General features: G+C 40.9%; 1 long non-coding RNA gene across 2 annotated transcripts; it reads left to right on the plus strand.

The window, feature by feature from the left end:
• Positions 1-206: 206 nt before the first annotated feature.
• On the plus strand, positions 207-19,605 carry LOC144668182 (uncharacterized). 2 transcript variants are annotated; one of them, XR_013573440.1, is made up of 2 exons: positions 207-657; positions 18,630-19,605. It is a non-coding gene; the product is annotated as an uncharacterized LOC144668182 (long non-coding RNA). The 2 variants fall into 2 exon arrangements; XR_013573441.1 differs by lacking the exon at positions 207-657 and adding an exon at positions 15,160-15,275.
• The last annotated feature ends 1,312 nt before the right edge of the window (positions 19,606-20,917 follow it).

Raw genomic sequence — 20,917 nt, forward strand, 5'->3', positions numbered from 1 at the left:
TCGTGGGTGCATGGCGATTGAGGCACTCTCTCCCAGCAGCTGCAGCCCCAGAAATGGCCACTGTTAGCTTTGGCGTTGCTGAGCTGCTGGCCCAGAGGGGCGGTTTGCTGTCTTTAATCGGATGGCAGCCCCAGGGGCAGCTGCTAAGTCGGCCACTTCCTGCAATATGACTCATCAAGTTCTGGTGCCAGTTGAAGCAGGGTCGCAGCAAGATTCAGCCCAAAGACTATAAAGTAGTTTTAAAATGCTTTATTTTTTGTTTTCATTTTACCTATGTATCAGAATAATTATGGGGGAAAGTATAGCAGCAGTAAAGTAATTTTGCATTTTTCACGAATAATTATTGTGAAGAATATAGAAATTTCACCCTATTACAGAGATGTATATTCAAGTGCTCAGTCAACAGATCTCCCTGAGGCCCTTCCAGTCTCACTCCGATGCCTCTCATCTCTTCCTACTTTCTTCTCCGCTGTGGTTGTGGCCTGATACTGAAGGACTATCACCCCACAGCCAGCCAGCCTCTCAAAGCACATACTAAGAACTGCTGACTTCTAAAAGAGACAGAAGACTTTTGCAGCTTTTTAAACTCAAGTTCAGAGTTGAAGAAAGAAATCTGAAAAAGAAAGCCTTCCCCTTGGCAGGCATTTTACAACTGTTGTAAGTGTGACAACATTGCCTTATATTTTATATGATGTGTCTTGCACCTTCTGATTTAAATGTAAATAAATACTGGAGTGATTTTAACATTCATAAGTTTGATATATGTGGTGATAGTCATTACTCAAAGTAATTGAGAGTAGCACAAGACAGCATAAAGTGCAGTACACAATTAACCACAATTAGGGCCTAGTGTTGCTCAGCGCTTTGAAACTGGTACAGATGAGGAAATAATAGTGTTTTAAAAGACTGAACAGCAATATTTTATTGAATTTCGTTCCCACTGATTAGCCTGACTGGGGTTTTGCCTCCTGTGTCGATATAAACATGCTTCAAAAAGCAGGCATAAAGCACCTGGGAATAGTGTAATAAAATACTGATTGAAATGCTGTATAGCACCAAAATCTTCCAGGAGTAGAATCGTGGACCCATAATAATCTGCTAAAATTTTGGCAAGCAAAGCCCATTCATCCATCCAGCCTACCACCCATCAGTTTGTTTACTTAGGGTGGAACCTTCCTGGTCTCGCAGAGACAGGTTTGGACGCAGGACCGGGAGCAAAGTTAAAGAACCCCACCTCGGGGTGGCTCCCAAAGGTGTTCCCACCTCTGAGTGATCTAGCCGGAGACCAGCAGGAGCGGGTAGCTAACTATGCTCTATTAAGTGCCCACTTAGGGGCAAATTGGTGACACCGCCCGGATCTTCCCTGTGGTGGATGGGGCTCGACTGAGGCTGAAGCCTGACAGGCGGCTGATGACGGCCTCCTAGCGCAGGGCAGGGGTCAGTGGGGCCTCCTTAAATCTGCCCCCTCCCACCAATTGCCCCCCCTCCCCACACCATCTACAGCCACGAGTGCCAGGGGACTACAGCTGCGACCACTGGCCATCCTGTGGAGAGATGGAGATTCCTCCCCCACAGCGATGGCCTGGCAGCTCTGGCCATATTTATTTTTACCAGCTGAAGAAATCTTCAGAAGCCGCCTCCATCTTGATGCTACCCACAGCCCGTGGAGACCAGCCACTGTCCCTAATTGACGGTAACAGAGTTGCAAGACTTTTTTTCTGATGGGTTTTATCGTTCAGATGTTTGCCTTCAGGACATTGGAATAACCCCTATCGACAGAGTAGATGAAGCGTATGCAGAAAAAAATCTTTGCCCCTGTCCTCATTGCAGTTTTATCATGCATTCAATGATATTGCCTCCAGACACATTTACATGCTGAATAATTATCTGTTTGTAATATGCAGTTTTGAATGACAAGTTATTATTTTGCAAACAGGAAAATGTTATGTTATGAAGGTCAAGTGATGTAACAGCTTTGTCAGTAGGACAGATGGTTTGCTGATTTATTATTACTAGATGTAAAAGGAAAGCATGAGTGTACTATAGTCGCATAATTAGAAATTAAGATTATAAACATGGTTTTGGATGAAACAGAACATTTAGAACCATTAGGTCAGTTTCGTTCTGGCACAAAGACAAAAGATTAAGAAAAACTATTCTGTAAAAATAGGTCCCTTTCCATATTCAAAGTCTTACTACTCAAATGGCCTTCCCATTATTAGGATCTTATAACAATTAACTTTGATGGGTTTTACATTCTGGAATTCTGAGACTATTTGTAAACGGAAAAGAAACCGCTACAGCGATAAAAATAAATAACTGACTGACAGCAGGAGGAGAGGCAACTGTGTGCTAGACAGAGCAGCTGCTGCCAGCTTTAATCTCATTACCTAACTGCAATTTGTCCACAATGCTTGAAATTCCTAGGCTACTATATTTGGTTATGTGTGTGGAGCACTGAAGCCTTGTGCTGCAACTTTGCTAAGATTCAATTTACCACAGTGATTTTTTTTAGCCGCTGCATGTATTTTTGCCAGAAGTCTTCAAGATTACAGGTATATATTTTGATTTTAGTGTTGTTAGGGCTAAATAATAAAGAATTCCCTTAATGTCTGTCCTGCAAGATTTGTGGGACAGAACTTTAGAAAGGATATTGTGGCTGGTTTGAACCTAAATGTAATTCATATTAATAAAGTAATTTTGCAATCCTTTTATTTAAAATTTGAATTTGTTGAGTACAAACCAAAGCGTACTAAATTCTTGATTTATTATCTTCTACATGACATGTGGAAGTCAGGTAATCCCATTGGGAAAAGTACAAGAGGCTCTTGTCGCTTTACTTCCCCATTTTTACTGGATTTGGCATCAAGTGATGTTTGTATTGATGTTCTATGCTGCAGAATTGCAATTTGCTGTGACTGTGGAAGGCTATCTTTAGCCAAAACATAGTATGAGATGTTGAAGTAATTCATTATAATGTTAATGCAGAGACATTCATGGGGATCATAAAGATTACTCAAAAGTGCTTGGAGTGGGCACACATAATTTCCATCCTCTGAGAGTTAGAAACCATATTGGAGAAACCAACCATTCATTTCACTGTAACTGATGTTTACATAATTTGTGAGCAAACCAGTTACAAGGATAGGCTTCCCACTTCACAGAGCCAAAGAGGTCTGCAATACAGAAGGAAGCCATTTGGTTCATCCTCTCTGTGTTGCTGCCTTCCAGAAAAAATCCCATGTCATGCTCTGTCCCCGTAACCCTGTTTGTCTCACTGCTCCAAATATATATCCACTTCAACAAATACGATGGTCTCAGCCTCAGTCATCTCCATGGTGAAGCATTTCATTTTGCAGCAACATTCACACACCATTTTTTTTTACACTATCACCATGTGGTCTATTTTTAGTTGCTTTTTTCACAACATCAGCGTCAATCATATTTGCTACTCTGATAAGTGGGACTTTTTTTAACAATAATTTGCATTTATATAGCACTTTTAGCCTATAAATGTCCCAAAGGCTAAAGTAGACCTTGAGCAGTTGGAGGGAAATATTTAGGGCTGGTTTTGGGAAAATTTGTGAGCAACTAGAAAAGTAGCAAGGCTGAAGAGGGGTAAGGAGAAAATCCCAATGTGAAGGGTCAATATAGCTCCTGACTATGGAGTGGTGGAAGGAACAGGTAAAAGGAGGGCAGAACTAGAAAAATGGAATGTGTGCACTTGTATGTAGTAGGAGACAGGATCTCTCTGGAGGCATTTATAGATAAGAAAAAAACATTGAATTCAATCCACTGGGAACAAGGCACCAATGGAGGGTGTTGGGAAGAAGAAAGATAGGATGCAGCTTAAGCAGTATTAGTTATTTTGGGATTATGTAAGAGCAACTTTCCACCAAGGAAATCATTGGGGAATCCGGGTATGCAATAAGTGCAGTGGGAGATAATGTTGATGACCTTTTATCAAAACAACCTGAAACATTTACTTCGTTTCTCTCTCACCAGATGCTGCCTAACCTGCTGAGTATTTCCAGCATTTTATGTTTCTCTTTCAGATTTCTAGCATCTGCAGTATTTTGCTTTTGTATTAGCACTAGTTGAGAATAAAGTAGGGCAGTTGAAGGTAATATTGGAACAGTAGAACTGTGTGTCATCAGCATTGTTATGGAAGCTGGTCTTTGCCTATTTATGTTGCGACTTTGAAGCATGTGGATAAGGAATAGAAAGGGGCCAAGGTTGAGGGCATTTCTAAGGGAGACATGCATAATTAGGAGGAGAAACTGTTGCAGGAGATGTACTGACTGTTTTCGGACAGGTAGGAGTGGAATGGAGGCACAATCTTGTCTATAGATATGGAAAAAGTTTTTTGTGTGCAGATGACACCTGGCCCTATCTTTTCACTCCACTTCTGCCTCTAACCAATTACCTGCCTGATAATTAAGTAATGAGTGAGCTAGGATTTCTTCCCATTGTGTACTATCATTGAGCTCAACTCGCACAACAAAAGACTCCACATCCTTACCCACTGGCTGCATGCCCCTCCTGGCTGAGTTGTACACCACCCCAACAATGTATTTGGCCTAGAGCTGAACTTCTAATCCCTGAGTCTGGCCTTCTGTGCATTCCTCCTTTTCCTATGTCCTCCTTTAGCATTTTTGCTCTTATCCTCTGAAACTTCTCTTCACCTATTTACTTCCCTCCCCACCTTTAAAGGATTTCTGAAAATCCATATCTTTGGTTAAGCTTTGGATCACTCCTCTCTGAGCTTTCTCTTTCAGTGTCTGTTCCTCTTCCTCCTTTGTAAATTGCCTTGGAGAATTTCCTTACTTTGAAAGCATTATATATATATATATATATACATATGCAAGTTGTCATTTGCTGAAATTGATTAATGAATACATTGTTACACATTCACTGGTTCTGGATTCTTTGGAGATGGGCAAGGCTCAGAAGATAATGTGGAGCTCCAGTTCAAGGTAAGTAAATAGGACCAGAGTGGCAATCCCATGGTGATGGCCACTCCTCAGAAGATTTGGCCCAATCAGTATTATTAGTAGTACAGCTCTTGCTATGTATATTGTTCCTGATCCGTTGCATACAGTTTTATCATTGAGCTCTGAGGGAAGTGACAGAAATGTTGTTCTAAAAGTATGAATATCGAGAGACAGATAAGACAAAGAGACCTGAAAGAGCATCTTCTGCTTCACGAACAAAAATCACAATATTCTTATGAGTCCATTATTTGCTAGTGTAGGTATCTGTAAGCTCTCCCACTCCTCCCCCCTTTTCAGCTGAGCTACAGGTTCAGCAGAATGATGAAAGAGGCAAATCTTAATGCTCTATATTGATCACATAAGCCAAGATGCTGCTTCCTAAAAGTTGCTCCTTCTCCAAGCCAAATATAGCTCAGATCTCTCCTAAAACGGACAAGTATTTTGCTACTTTGCTTTGTCTAATCCATGAATAATTATTTTTAAAAAACGCAAATTAAGTATAATCACTGCCCAATCAGAGCTTTCAAAAAACTCCATCCTTCAACAAATTGCTAAAGTTACATGAAGTTAGCTCGAAGAACGAGAGAAAATCCCATTGTGGATGTAATCCAAATGATCATCCTGTGGACTGAGTTTGCTAGAAGAGATTTACCGTGTCAGTTCAATTTCTCTTTCACCCAGCCTTTTCCTTCTGCCACACTTGTTTAACAAGTGTGTATGTAAGTTTCCAAAAATTCTGAATTTTTATGATATTATTACCTCCTTTTAAGTCTACACAGAGTATAGAAAGCTTTTTCAAGGTCAGGCACACATATAGCACGCCTTTGATGTTTCATTCTGAGCCATGATTTCATGATCTGCAAAAGTTATTAAAGGTTTTCAGACACAACTACGCAAAACAGGTTTCTTCATCTTAATTCAGGTGGAAGTGGCTGTTATAATTTCCAGATAAAAGAAAAAGGCTTATAAAAAAGCTGGTGTGAAGGGAAGAACCTCCGAGGTTTTGATGATGGATTTCAAGCTCCTCAAAGCTCCGTGCTGATGCACAACTATGCATCAAAACCAAAATGCCTCAAGAAAAACGCTAGCTCTGATTGCTCGACATCATAAGCCAGATAGATACTGTATAATAGTGTATTCTCTTACATAATGCTTTGAAGCATCTTATTAGCAATATGCTGCAGATTGACTGCCTACAACTACAATGCTGCTGCAATGTCTCCACAGATGTGTTGTGCTCCTCCATGAGGCTACTGGAGACCACAGACCACTCGTGGCTAAAAATGTCACTAATTCAGCTCACGTTTCAAAGCTTGCTTGCCCCTTTTGTGGCAGGAACTTGTTCTGGAGGAAAGTGAAGGAACCCTATCCACGTACCGAAAGGAACAGCAGCTCTCTGTTCTCTGAGGCAGGCTTTGGAAAGGCATAGGCATACTGAGGACACATATCCTGGACCCCATAGCAACAGCCATTTTGTGGCAGCAAATCTTTTTTTTCCTCCCACAGAATTATACACTAGAAACAACAGGCTGCTAGTGACTTGGTTCTTTCGTTGAGCCAACAGTGATGTACAGCAAATACCCCCAACATTGTGTATTCTGATGGGAAGCTAACTAATTAGGTTCATCAGTCAGCAGGAAGCCATCAACACAGGAATCTGGCCTCAGAAATCATTTTAAGTAGGTTTGGACTTTAAAGGATATCCACCTCAGTTCTCTTTGTTCTTTCACAGGATGTGAGTGTCGCTGACAAGGCCAGCATTTGATTCCCATCCCTAATTGCTCTTGAACTGAGTGGCTTGCTAAGCCATTTCAGAGGGCAATTCTGGAGTCACATATAAGTCAGACCAGGTAAGGATGGCAGATTTTCCTTCCCTAAAGGACATTAGTGAACTGGATGGGTTTTTACAGCAATGGTCACCATTACTGAGACTAGCTTTATATTCCAGATTTTTTATTAATTGTATTTAAATTCCATCAGCTGCCATGGGATTTGAACCCATGTGCCCAGGGCATTAGCCTGAGCCTCTGGATTACTGTTCCAGTGACTTTACCACAATGCCACCATCTTCCCAGTTCAAAGGCATAACCACATAAACTATGTGAGATTCCTCCAAAGAGATTCTCTGTCATATGAAGTAACATCAATCTTGCATTTCCAAGCTACAGTGGAAGTATCATATGGTCAAGAATGTAGGAGGTTTTATTATTGTTATTCTGCAGTCCACAAGAGAACAGGAAGATTCTAGAACAGAAGTTGCTAAACTGAGATCTGTAATGAGATTATAGGGGCAGCAAGGAGGGTGACTGTTATAGCTCACTAACAGATAATGCCTGCGCTACATATATTCTCCATTGGTGGCATTGAAGCGCTTAACACTCAGGCCTGCAACATGTTGCTATTCTCCCTCTGCTGTTATTTGTTATCTTCTCATTTAAGGTAAAAATAAGGAAACAAAAAGTGAGATTAACATTGGTTTCCATGAGCTGCAGTAAAACCCAGCTGTCAAAATGTATCGCGTGATGAATGTGATGACAGATGCATTAAATTCCTTGTGAGCTTTTAGTGAGGTGACTGTGGAGAAGAATGTGAGTGACGGAGCACTTCCACGTGAAGGCTGGGGACGTAAAGGGAATTGTGCTCTCTCTTAGGCACTGATGTTAAGCAATTCAAGTATGAAGGGAGATTACCAAGTGGCTAACGTTTTCAGTAATGGGGATATGCAGTACACTCTGCTTACCTTGCCATCTCATTGAATTTCCTGCCCTGTGTTGCTATGCATATGGTGGTTCCAATGACAGTCATTGCTCTGTCTGCCTCCTGCTGCAGCGGCTCTGCTGCTTTCCTTCTGTTCTTACATTTCAGCTTGCCAAACAATGTCTTTCTCCTCTGCGTGATTTCACGTAGAAGCATTTCCACAGCTACACCCATGAACTTTGGTCTCTGGGCCATCTTGAAAATCTGACAAATATCCTTGAAGAAATAAACTTCCTGTTGTGCATGGGAAACAGTTCTAAATGGCATGGCTCCTTTACACTACTGCAGAGCTTTAAATTCTACAATAATCTGTGATTTCCTATCCTCAAATGGCAAGATCCCAATGTTGGCCACTCATACTGCCCGGAGTTCATTGCAAATAGTGGGTGTGAATTGTGGTCTGCCATTCATTCAGGATTTCACCCATGACAAAAATCCAGATCGATATTTTTTATGCTCATTCCTAATGATTTTACTTCCTGAACTGCAGTGATTCTCCTCCAAAAGCAGTCAAATACAACTTAAATGTTCACCAGATGCATGCGGAACAGAGAGATAATGTGTCAATGAACGTGCAATTGATTTGATGACACTGCTGCCATTTTGGACCTCCAACCAGCACATCTTAAGCTCGCACAAGTGAATGTGCTTTAAGTAGCATGTAAGAAACCCACCAGCGCTATTGAATGGGATCATTAGCAACTTACAGGTTAGTTGCTGGTTGATTTATTCTGGCTGTTGCTATAATTCTACATCTTTTTGGTGCTTTCCATAGTTGATTCAAGTTTCAGGAGTCTACAGGGTGTGGTGTGGCAAATGCTGAAATACTTTTTGCTGACTTCAAGGCTTTTGCACCAAAGTTACTTCCTGGCATGGGTGCACTAATAGACCTTTCTTTTGAAATTGAGCATTCTTAGAAGAATAAGCAGAGGTCATGCAGAGCAGGACAAGCTGCTAAAAGAGGGAGGAGGAGGAGGGGGAGAAGGACTCTCAGCAGGAGGCCATATCCACCCAGGGTGTTTAGGGAGCAATTCTCTTATCTGAACCTCAGTGACAACCAATGTTTGAGACTTCTGCAATACAGAGGTTGTCACTAAAATCTTCCAACTGCTGCAGCCACAACTGCAACTTCAGAGCAGGGCAAACCGCTTTGCCAGTGGCTGAAAAGGTGATTGTGGCAATGAACCTTTATGCATCTGGCTCTTTTCATGCTGGTACTGGAGATATTAGCAACATCTGACAGTTTGCAAACTTTATATAGGGGAGGTCATTGAATCACTCTATTCGAAAAGTGGTAACTTTATTTTATTTCTCCTTGCAGGAGACAAGGAGACAGTGTGGGAATAAGAGTTTGCAAGCTTTTCGGGCTTCCCCATGTGCAGGGTGCCATTGACTGTATGCAGATTGCTTTGTGGATGCTTCATAGTGACTTGCCATGTACTGGAACTCCAAGGGATTCCACTCCCTTAATATGCAGCTGTTGTGTGAGTATAGGCAGCATATCCATGAGGTCATTGCCCTGTATCTTACCTTCATTTTAGGGTAGTTCACTGTGCCAGCTGTACTTCAGCCACCATGGTGGTTGCTGTGTAACAAGGGATATCCACTGATAACACAGCTCATGACTCTGGTTCATAACCCCCACACACGTGGCCAGCATGCATGCAGTGAAAGCCATGCTTCCAGAAGAAATGGGATAGAGTAGATAATAGGTGTGCTTAACCAATGTTTCTACTATCTGGACTGCCCTGGAGGAGCCCTGCATTACTTTGCTAAGTGGGTCTCAAGATTTGTGGTGGCATGCTGCACAATTTCACCACATGGAAGCAGCTCTTGCTACTACCTAATCAGGCAAGAAGCAGAGGAACAGGAAGAAAAAGAGGGGGAAGAGGAGGAAAGCTAGACAGCCCATTTCTGACTGGGCTTTGTGTGAAGAACTCATATGAGTCCAATACTAGTACCTTCAATGCCAATTCCCTATTCACAAACAATCCCATACCTTATCATTCTTCTGTTACTGACGATCACAGCATCCACTTAGTGACAATGCAGAAATAAAAACCAAAACAAAATAAACATTCCAAAACAAATTTACAAATGAAATCATGCCATAGTGCATACCAAAGTCAACAATCACCATTGTGCCTGTCTTCTATTGCCTTTGCTTGTCTTAGTGCTCCTATGTAGTGCTATCCCAGTGGTGGTAGCATGGCTGATGGAAGGCTGTTGATGCAGAAAACACTTCAAATGGGCTTGGAGGAAAACATTGAGTAGCTCTGGGCTGAGAAGGCTCTACAGCTAATTGCACCATCTTGGCAAGTGCAGCAGCAGGCGAGGCGGGCTGACAGGCAACAGCACAAGGGTGTTGGCAGAGTGGCTGGGGTGGAATCATGAATACTGTCATCCTTGAGACAGTTTTTTCCATGGGGTGATGCATCAGCAATCCTAATAACCTGTTGGAAGACATATTGCTAGACTATTGTGACACCCTTCAATCCTCTTTAAACACTGGTACCTACGGTCAAAATTACAGCAATCTGACCATGTACGGCAACAAGCTGACTTGGCATTGTATTAGTCTTAATTTGCATTGCAGCATGCAGACTTTCATTGGAGGCCACTTGTGCTGCAGTAGAAGCTGAGACATTAGGCATCGGCTAGTGGAGTTGGCCACCAGTTTCATGCTGGAGAGTATGGGTTCCAAGCTCTGCACAAAGCCCCATGCCAAGCTGGTGCTAGATTCCTCCATGCTCCTTGACATTGAACACAGGGCCCTATTTAACTCTGTGATGGGTCTTGAGTGAGTTAAAATTGAGCCCACAAATTTTCTGGCAGGCTTCCCAATGTAGCAAAAAGCATTTTGTTCTGGACACCCATCCACCTTCTTCTGTTGCCTGGCCCAGCAAAGTCCTCACCTGAGTAACCTGCAGCAGAATCTGTGCATGATGTCGTCCTCTGCTGAGCTGCCATTTGTATTATCCTTGACCCTTGCCCTGGTTGCAGCACATTCATGTCTGGTACCTCATCATGTGCAGATCCCAGCTCTAAGCTGTGTGAAGGTAATGCACACTATCAATATCTGAGCTGGTGGCTGCAAAAGCAAAATCAAATGATGGTGGTTTTTCATCATGGCTGTCTTCTTGGTCCTCCTCCACTGGCTGGCCATGTTGCACTTCTTGGGTATTTGAAAGGAAAGATGCACACAAGGGTAAGGTTGTCAGAAGGAGTAAGGGGAAAGTAAAAAATGTGTGCTTACACCATCTGCAGCTTGTGACAGAAAAAATCGTGGGATGAGGGCCAAGTGGTATGTGAGAAGGAGGATTGGATATGAAGACATCGTCATCTTTAATGGATTCAGCTCTGCTTCACAGGAAAATGTGCCTGCCCTCTCCGGTTAGTTCCTGCTGTCTCTGGTTGTGCACCACCTTGATCTGCAAGAGAAAGGGAAGTTTGTCCGTTAGCGTTATACAGTCTGTTAAGCTAATGTGGATGTCATAGTCAGATGTGTCTGCAAGTTGTGAGATGAGGATGTGAGGCTTTCAACAGTGCTAAGTGGGTGAGGTGAGGCTATGAATGCAAGATTGATCAAGATTGTTGGTAGGTGAGTGATAGGGGTGTGGTGAATTTAACAGTGACTTAGGTTAGGTGTGCAGTTGGTAGGATATGGCATTTGAAGAGGAATTTAGGTGAAGTCATTAAATTTCTTTCAGCACTGCATTCAGGTTCTCTGAGCTAAACTCTTGGCATTGACTTCCTTAGTTATCTACTCCCTCTGCCTTGTCCTTGTCTGGAGGGCCTCCTTTGGATACAGGACATCTCTCCTCCTTTTCATCTCCTCCACAAGATCTCTAGTACAGCATCCGAAAACCTTGGGTGCACATGGTCTCCCATGGTCAGCTAATGTTCTTTGTTGCACAGCACTATTCCAAATAATGTCAGCTCCTCCAGCTGGCACAATGTACCTTACTCATAAGAGGTGCAGGATAGAATGAAGCAATGCAGGCTAGCTTCAAGTAGTGCAAGAAAGTAACAATATTGGGTCCTTTGCTGACGTGTGCAGTCAATGAACAGCGTGGTTAATGCAGGTTGCATCGAGGAATTTCTTGCGCCCATTTCTGGGAACTATCCATGGGGAGAGGAAGGCAATGTCAAAGGAAAATTCACCTGCAGCTGCTTTTTGCTCAACTTCTAGTTACAGCACTGGTTGAGAACTGGGTACTGATTGCCTCCCTCTGTCTGGAAAATTGTGCAGAGTATAGAGGAAAAAAGAAAAAGTAATAACATAATAAATAATGTTCCAAAAGAAGAATGGCTGGAACACAATGGCAGTTGTATAATGAAGAAGAATTTTAAGATTGTATTCAACTGTATCTTTGATCAGTAGAAGAAGATACTTTTGCTTTCTTCTTATTCTTTTTTGTTTCAATTATTTTATTTATTTTTCCATACAATTTACACACAATACAAATGATCATGATCACAGCATTTAAGACAATTGCTAGAATGAAATACACCAATACCTATGGATTGAAGTATATGTTTGTATGGGAGAGGGAGGTTGTAAGCATTTTCATGAAGGTTGACTCCCCTCGAGGGAGAGAAAGAGAGAGATATGCCAAGTCATGGCATATAGATAGGAAAGAAAGCCAGAAAGCTGAATCCTCATGTTATACGCTGAGATAATTACAGTTAATTACCATACATTTACAATGGGAGAGTACTGATTCAAACAGGAGAGCAAGAAGGATGAATTTAGACAGCAGTACTTAAGATTACTTTAGAGCATTAAAAAAGTGCATAATATAAGAGACCGTTGGTCAGATATTTTACTGTGTTGTCATGAAGAGTATCTGTCAAGAAGAAAGATTTTCACTTTAGACTTGAGCGTATGTTTTGTTGATTTGATCCATATATCCAAGGGTATTGAATTCCACACATCTAGGCCAGTGTCTTATTGATTTAAGCGCTAAAGCAATTTTTGGATTGACCAGATGCGTATAGCTGGAATTTCTGGTAGGGTAGTTATGAAGAGAAGAACTCAATTGAAATATTTTGTCGAACAAGGGTAGTAATTGATTGGAATGAAATCAAAACATAAGGAGGGAATTTTGTACAAAATGTATCACATCAATTTTCAAAGTCTTAAGGCGAATAAGTAATGGTCAGTGTTGTCAAAATCGCCTGTGCCAGCACAAATTTGTATAGCTTACTTCCGTAATAGGAGATTAGGATGTGTTTTTGATTTGTGGTATGCTCACACATTGCTAATAGTGTGTTAATTGTATTGTTACGTTTAAGGATACATAGGTGATGGGCATTAATTGATTGAGTACCTTGAGCACATATAAAGAAAGACCTGTGTGCTGCCCATTTGTCAAAGGGTATGATTCTCACTTCAGAATTTTCATTGACTGGACATGCAAGAGGTCCTGGGTTTAAATCCTGGACGAGTCCTGATGTGTCGTCACTAGTAGTCCGAGTTGCCTGTTGCATTTCAAAAAAAATCCTGCACCGGAGTGTGCTTAGAGAGGGAGCATGTGGTGTCCATTGGTACCCTTGAGGCCTTCCACAATCAGTGGGTACCGCAGAGGCTGGAGTGCATCATCTCCCCATAAATATTACTTTTATTTAAATTAGATAACTTTCCTCTAAAGATTTGGTTTTTGTTACAGTGCCCTTTGAAGGGGCTGTCAGTTTGTTTATTAGTTAATTTGTTTATTTGATTTTTACTCAAAAGTGTATAAAGAAAGACTTCTGTGACTGGTAGGCACTGCAGGGGCAGGAGTGCATAATCATTCCCCAAAACGATGTTTTCATTTGATAAATTTCCGTTAAAGTTTTTGTTTTAGTTACAGGCAAGTTATAGTTCCCCTTTCCAAGGGGTTGTTCATTAGGCTATTTGTTTATTTGTTTAAGGCACTTTCAAAAGAGTACATAGAAAGACTTCTGGGAGATAGTGGGTTGAATTTTACACTGATCGGGCGGGCGCGTGTCCTACCTGATCGGGCATGAAATCATGCGAAATGCTGTCAGGCGAGTGTCCCAACGTCATCCCGTGCTTGTGCGATATTTCAGTCGGCAGGCGCGTGTGAAAGTCAGAAGTGCGCCCGCCGACAATTAAGAGGCCAATTAAGCCCATCAATGGTGCAATTGTCTGTTATTTTACGTAGCCCGTCCAACCTTACGGTTGATGGACGAGCGAATCGGCCAGGTGGTCTTTGCATTTTTCAGCAAAGCTCATCCACGAGCGGAATGAGATTTCTGTGATGAAACAAAATATAAATACATTTTTGCGGGTAGCATTTTCATAAGCTAAATTTTCAGGTGACTGATTATGATGCATGGACATTTTTCTTCAACTTTTGGAACCATTAATTTTGCTGATTCAGGTCTTCAGCTCCCTGAGGCAGCTGTCTGCCTTCAGGGAGCTTTCTGTCAGCGCTGGCGTGCGCCCAGGCTGACATCATCACCTGCCCCCTCCCCACCCCGGCAGTGCTGAGTTTTTCAGTTGGTCAGCCAGCGTGAAATCGCAGTCAGGGGCCGATCGCAGTCGGCGGTCCGTTTCCCGGCCAATCCCGGGCCCAACGATCGCGCCCACCCGCCAAGCTGAAAATTCAGGCCAGCATGTCGGTTAGGGAGGAGGCAGGCACAACGTAATGTTGTATTCTGCAAATAAATCTAGTATTAAGGGAAAAATTGGTGCCTGGTTCCCTACTTCACCATCTGGCTTCAGAATGAATTAACAACATTGTTACGGTTGGTTACAAAGAATAGAAATATGTATTTGAACTGGCAAATGATATCTCAATTTATACAATATTCCTATGCAATGAGAAACATTTTTTAAACATTTAAAAACTTGCCAATCAAAACACCTAGGAATGTTGTAGTCTTCAGGTCGTGTTTCTAGAGGGCAATCACAAGTCTTCATTTCAAAATTAAAGAGTACAGGAATCCCAGAGTTATTTCATGATTTTATCTGTCTTTATTTATTATTTTCCTATTTCCTACTTTTCCTATTGCAACGTTGTTAAGGCCAAAGCAGCATTTATAACTGAATTCTGAATCTTGACCTCCAAACATATGCAAAATAACTTTGTCCTTTACATTTACTGTAATTGAAATCAAAATTAGAGATTAATTTGCTTAGGTTTAGGGCATTAGGTTTGATTCTCAATAGTAGTATTCTCACTTCTGGGTCAGAAAGTTGTGGGTTCAGCTGCACTTCAGAAACTTCATAATCTAGATTGATAGCACCTGCATTAGGGTATCTTTCGAATGAGACATTAATCCAAGTTTCTGTCTGCCTTCTCAGGTGGCTGTAAAAAGGTGGACTTAAAAGATTCATGACACTATTCGAAGAAGAGATCTGTCCATGGCCTGGCCAGCATTTATCCTTCAGCAAGCATCACTACACAATCTATATGGTCATCTATCTCAGTGTTGTTTGTGAGACTTTGCTGCATGCAAATTGTCTGCTGTATTTCCCTAAACTGCAGCAGAGACTCTTTAGGACCTCCTGAGGTATTGAAACGAAATATATCTGGTGCAGTTTGCAAAAGCATCATTGTTACATTTCTGCATGTTCACACATGACTGCAGATTTCTCATTACCTATTTGATTATAAATTCAGCAGCCTGTGCTATTGCTATATGTTTACATACTCTTCGTTTTGATTTGAGATCGTTTATTGACAGTTGCAACCCTCAGACTCACAAAACCACCAGATTTTGAATTCTAGACCCAGAGGGAGTCAGCCGACCATGTGAAAAACTCTCCATAAAACTGATGTTAACTCTGAAACAACTAGAGAGGACTCAAGTAACTTGATGATCACAGTCATCTCTCTGGATCATGTGCATTTCCAAAGACATTAAAATTAAGAACAATACACAATCCAATGATTCGTTACTTAATGAGTGCAAAGATATTGAATTGGTGATTGTGACTGTCTTGCTAGATTTCTTTTCCATGTTCCCATTTATCCTAATTTGCTGTCTGCCTCAGTCATCACAGAGCCGTTGTTCTCCAAACCTTAATAATTAAATGAGCTTCTGCAGCCAAAGATTCTTATTTTTGAAATATACCTATTGATATTCTGTTCTTACATGTCTCTTTTACAAAGGCAGTGATCAGGGCTGATTTGTAGATGAAAGAATCAAAACTGGGGACCATTGACACTGACATTTAGTATTTCTTTAAAGAAATGCTTGAAGAAAGCTACACATACACATATGATCATGTTGGCTTAATCATTAGATCTTGTATGATTTTGGCAGTCTCACATCAGCACAATGACAAACAAAACCTAACTCCAATCTAAATATTGATAAGTATCAAGTGCCCTTTTGCAATTTTCCTTCAAGTATTTTAAGAGGAGAATTTATATGAATAAGTGGGAAAAATTAAAGTATGGAGATGTTGATAAAATTGAAAAAAAAGTAGAAGAAAAAGGATCAAGGGCATCCTATATAAATAAAAGTGGTAAATTACTCTTCAATGTCAGAACCAGATGAAAGCATCAGAACAGAAGACATGTGTTGGGTGAATGGGGAAAATGTTCAGTAATAATCTAAACTACTTAATCCATAAAAATCAAAGTTTCCAACAGGTTCTATCACAGTTGTATTATCATAAATATTTTTCACATTCTTTCAGCTTTCCTAATGCTCCTGGTTTGATTCCATAGAGATACAACAATGCTCATCAATGCCAGATAATAGATTACTATCATCAGACATTGTTGCTGAAGCACTATGCCCTGACCAGTCCTTTGTTAATAGTGCCTTTCTGCCCCAGTTACCCAAACCTTAAATGCTGCTGAACAATGCACATTATTCATGTAGCAAATATTTTACAGATACTGATTTCACCATTCATTTGCTAGCAGATCACTGATTGGAGAAGAAATATTAGGCTTTATATCAGCAGGTGTCTTTCTGAATCCGAAACCTGGTAACTCATTGATTAATGATAGCTGCATTCCTTGCAATCTGTGCATTCGGTATTTCATAATCTGGTGGAGAATAGGTTAGCTAACATCATGGTTGTGATTAACGCAGTGATAGCTAAGTGCATTGTGGATTCGGCGATCACCAATCCTGATTTTTCCAACAGCTCTAGAAATGTTGAAGGCAGCATGTATTGTTTCCAAATTATTGTTTACAGATCTCTGCAACTCAGTAACCATTTTTGGGTTGATTCTCTGAGCCACTGCTTCCATCGAAGCACCTTAGCTGTCACAAGGGTGTAATGGAAAATCATAAGGAACATGCACATGATTTTTCAATACATCCTCATGCTACCACACCACGGCTTAGTGCACTGACAATTTCATTTTATTTTAAGACAAAGGAGTTTCATTCACTATAACATAACAAAAGTTATAGAAATATATGATCAGAAGTAAGCAATTCAGGCTCTCGAGCCTGTTCTGCCATTCAATTGGATCATGGCTGATCTGTATCTCAACTCCATATCCTCACAGCTGGTTCTGTAATCCTTAATACACTTATCTTTAATACACTTACTATGAGAAAATGATGTTTATGCCACAACTCTGCCCTTGATCACACTAAACAGTGCTGGAAGTGGTTGGCAAATTCTGCTGCTTTGTGTCTACAGTGACAGAAAATCTGATTCTTGTTGCAGAACTTGACGCACACATAGGCAAAGCAGCTACCACTTTGGCCAACTCAGGAAGCGTGCGTGGAAAAACAAGAGCCTGACTCTTAGGACTATTATGATCCCTGTAGAGGCTGATAACTTTTAGAAAGATATTCAAATTTCTAGCTACTGACTGTAAAGACCACAGGACAAGGTTTCAAGTTTTAAGACTTTCATGTAATAGAAAAACTAAAAGCAACATTTCTAACACCATTCAGTCGATTTATACTCTAAAGTACAGAAACATTTTCCCATTTAACTTTTAAAATGACCGAAAGTCTCCCTCCATGACTATACTTTAGTCTGTCCCTTAAGTGGACACTTCATTCTCCAGGAACCAGTTCAAAGCTATTCTCAGCTCCTGATGGCTTGCTTCCTTTTCCCTTTTCTAACCAGATAACCTCTAATCCACAAAGTGACTTCCATGGTGAGGGTTACCCTGGAGATTCCTTCCTCTAACCAAAGCTAGGCAAATCTTCCAGCCCTGTGTAAATCTTCATGAACTTGGTCTCTTCAATCAAGCATGAGCTCCCACACGCATTGTGATGAACAATAGAGGCTGGCTGCCTCTATCTTTCTGCTCTCTCTTTCACAGATTCTTGCAGACTGACCTGTCTGTATGATTCAGGGATATCTTAAGAAAAATCCAATGACATGGTGCCACAATGGCTTTCTATGGACTCCTCCCCTCTCAAAGCCCATCAACATGAATTACATGAATTGCATCCAGTTAGAAATGTTAATTAGCTATCTGTTAGACCCTCAACTCCATTCTATCTTGAAATTAAATAGAAGCTTAAAGCATAATTATTTACAAAAGTTGACATTCCTAACGCCTGCCTGTGAGACGTGAGACTAACAGTCTACCCAGAGTCATCACAGATGTCTTTGCTATTATCCACACATGTGAACATCTTGCACTTTCTTCCAGTAAATCAGCCTGGCCCGCACTGTCCCCAAGTTACCCAGGCTTGTTGTCAAGCAGTGTTCAGGGTAGGTTACATGAACCTTTTCACTACTCTGTTATATCTTAGATTAAACAGACAATCCAAAACCATAAGAATCTTACAAGTGTCATATTTGTAACAGGGCCAAGATGCTGTTTTATGAGGCCTGTCCTCTCAGCACATTTGTTGTATGGCTGTGAAACATGAACAATTTACAGCTATCAAGAAGGGAATCTCAACAATTTTCATTCTCGTTGTTTACAGCACATTCTTGGCATCTCATGAATGCAACAATCCTCTCAAAGGCACATCTCCACGTATGCTCGCACTTATCAAGCAGACGTGACTTTGTTGGCTTGGGCACGTTTGCAGGATGGAAGATGGATGCATTCCTCAGGATTTTCTGTATGGTGTTTGGCCGGAGCCAGAAGGTAAGTCAGACGCCCAAAGATCCACTTCAAGGAGGCTTGCAAGCATGATATGAAGGCCCTAAACATTGATTTTCACACCTGGGAGACAACAGCCAACCGGGAGAAATAGCAACATCACCTGTGGACCGAAGTACGTCGCCATGATGATCACTGGTAACAGCGGCCTGACAACAGACGCCAAACTGAAAACAGCAACCGACAATGACACCTGATAACTACCTCATTTGCAACATTTGTGGTAGAACCTCCCTGTAATGGATTTGTTTCTTCAGTCATCAGCAGAAGTGCACCATATGAAACTATTCCATCCCCAGTGTATTTGCTGCATATCCATCATCATAGATCAAAGGATGCCAATGAATATTCCTACCAAACAAAATACCTATCAATCTCAGTTTTGAAATTTTTGATTAACATTGCCTCGACAGCTTTTGGGGGTAGGAGCAAGAATTCCAGATTTTCACTGCGCTTTGTGTGTAGAAATGCTTTCTGACATCACCAACGAACTGTTTAACTCTAATTTTAAGGTGTTGTTCCTTGTTCTGGACTGTTTTCTTACTTTCTACTGCATCAAATTCCTTAATCGTTTTATATAGCTCAATTAGATCATTCCTTAACACAGTTCATGGATATTGAAAATGAATAAAGTGCAGAACACATTCTCTATATTTTTGTGTAAATAGTCCCTGAAGAAAATAAATATAATTCCTATAAATGTTAAGAGTGATCTATATGCTTACTGCTAATTTTGTTTTTATTATCCCATGCTATAAGAATTCACATTAAAAGGCAGCCTGGATTTTCCTGTGGCAGTCAGTGTATAGTTGACTTCTCAGTCTTCTTAGCAGCTGGTAAGGCGACATTATTTTCCACTGGCTTTAACCCTGCCAGTAATGACACACCACTGAAGGGGCAGAATTAATCAGCCATTTCCTGATTTTCCAGCTTCCTTTCATTGTAAATTGTGATAATGCTGCGCCGTCATTTTAAAACAAAAATACCATTTCTACTCCATACAGAAACCTCAGTGGAGAAGGACTCCAGCTGTGTGTTAAGCAGTATTCACGGGAGACTGCAAGAAAAAAACATGTAACCAGGCTTAACTTACCGCTTGGGTAGACAGTCGCTTCCTATCACTGGCACTATGCCAACCTTGGCAAACAGTCCTTTGAATATTTTAATCTGGCGGTTACCACCAGTACAACAAAATGTTTCTAGGCTGAGCCCCTTGACTTTATTTGCATGCGGTTGCACACCTGTCAGGAAATTCCGAAAATGAGAAATTGGCATGTATGGGGAAAAGCGGACTTAAGCTCAATTTAATTACAATTCAAACAAGGTGAAGGTATCATTGAGTTACTTCAATCCATATTAACGCCATTAGCAGCTTTGTTAACCCTCCAAATCATTTGTCATGTCCGTAGTCCGAACAATTCTCAGATTGTGCTCATTGTTTTACTGCTTATTTTCAGGGATTCTGTATTTTGGGTACACCTCAATCTCCATATCCTTGACAGCATGCTGCTTCTAAATATTGTGATACATTAGTGACTGGCTTCTGTGTAAAGTAACTCTATGGGCAACCATGATTAATAACTCCACAAGTGAAGCTGAGCAGATTATTCATGAACTATGAAGTACCTTTTATAGCACACATCTAAAATTTAATTTTAAACACCTCTGTATTTTTTATGACATCTCAAGATATAGGAGGCATCCATGGTTCCCAGATTACACTTGTGGTATAAATTCATAAATTCAGTTAGTATAGGTCACCACACAAAGTGCTACACAAATAACTCAGTGGTTTATCTTGTACTCTATTTATCCACATTAGTATGCTATAGCAGCCATGCAGAATAAAAGCTTGTCTACCTGCTGAATGTGACCAACTGAGGCAAGAAAAACTGATTCTTACATATTACAAGTTTGATTATGTTTGCACAACTGAATATTAATAGAGTGCTAGGGGGACCTGAAGTCAGGAAACCAGTTCAGCAACATCATGCTTGACTGAGATGGAGTCACTGCATCTTTGCAGTAAATTTAAAATGCCAGTGGCAGACCCAGAGATGTAAAGTCAAGGCAGAAAATTGTTTTAAGACATGAGAAACAGTACAT

Source organism: Cetorhinus maximus, chromosome 26 (genome assembly GCF_964194155.1).
Source record: "Cetorhinus maximus chromosome 26, sCetMax3.hap1.1, whole genome shotgun sequence".
Taxonomy (NCBI): Eukaryota; Metazoa; Chordata; class Chondrichthyes; order Lamniformes; family Cetorhinidae; genus Cetorhinus; species Cetorhinus maximus.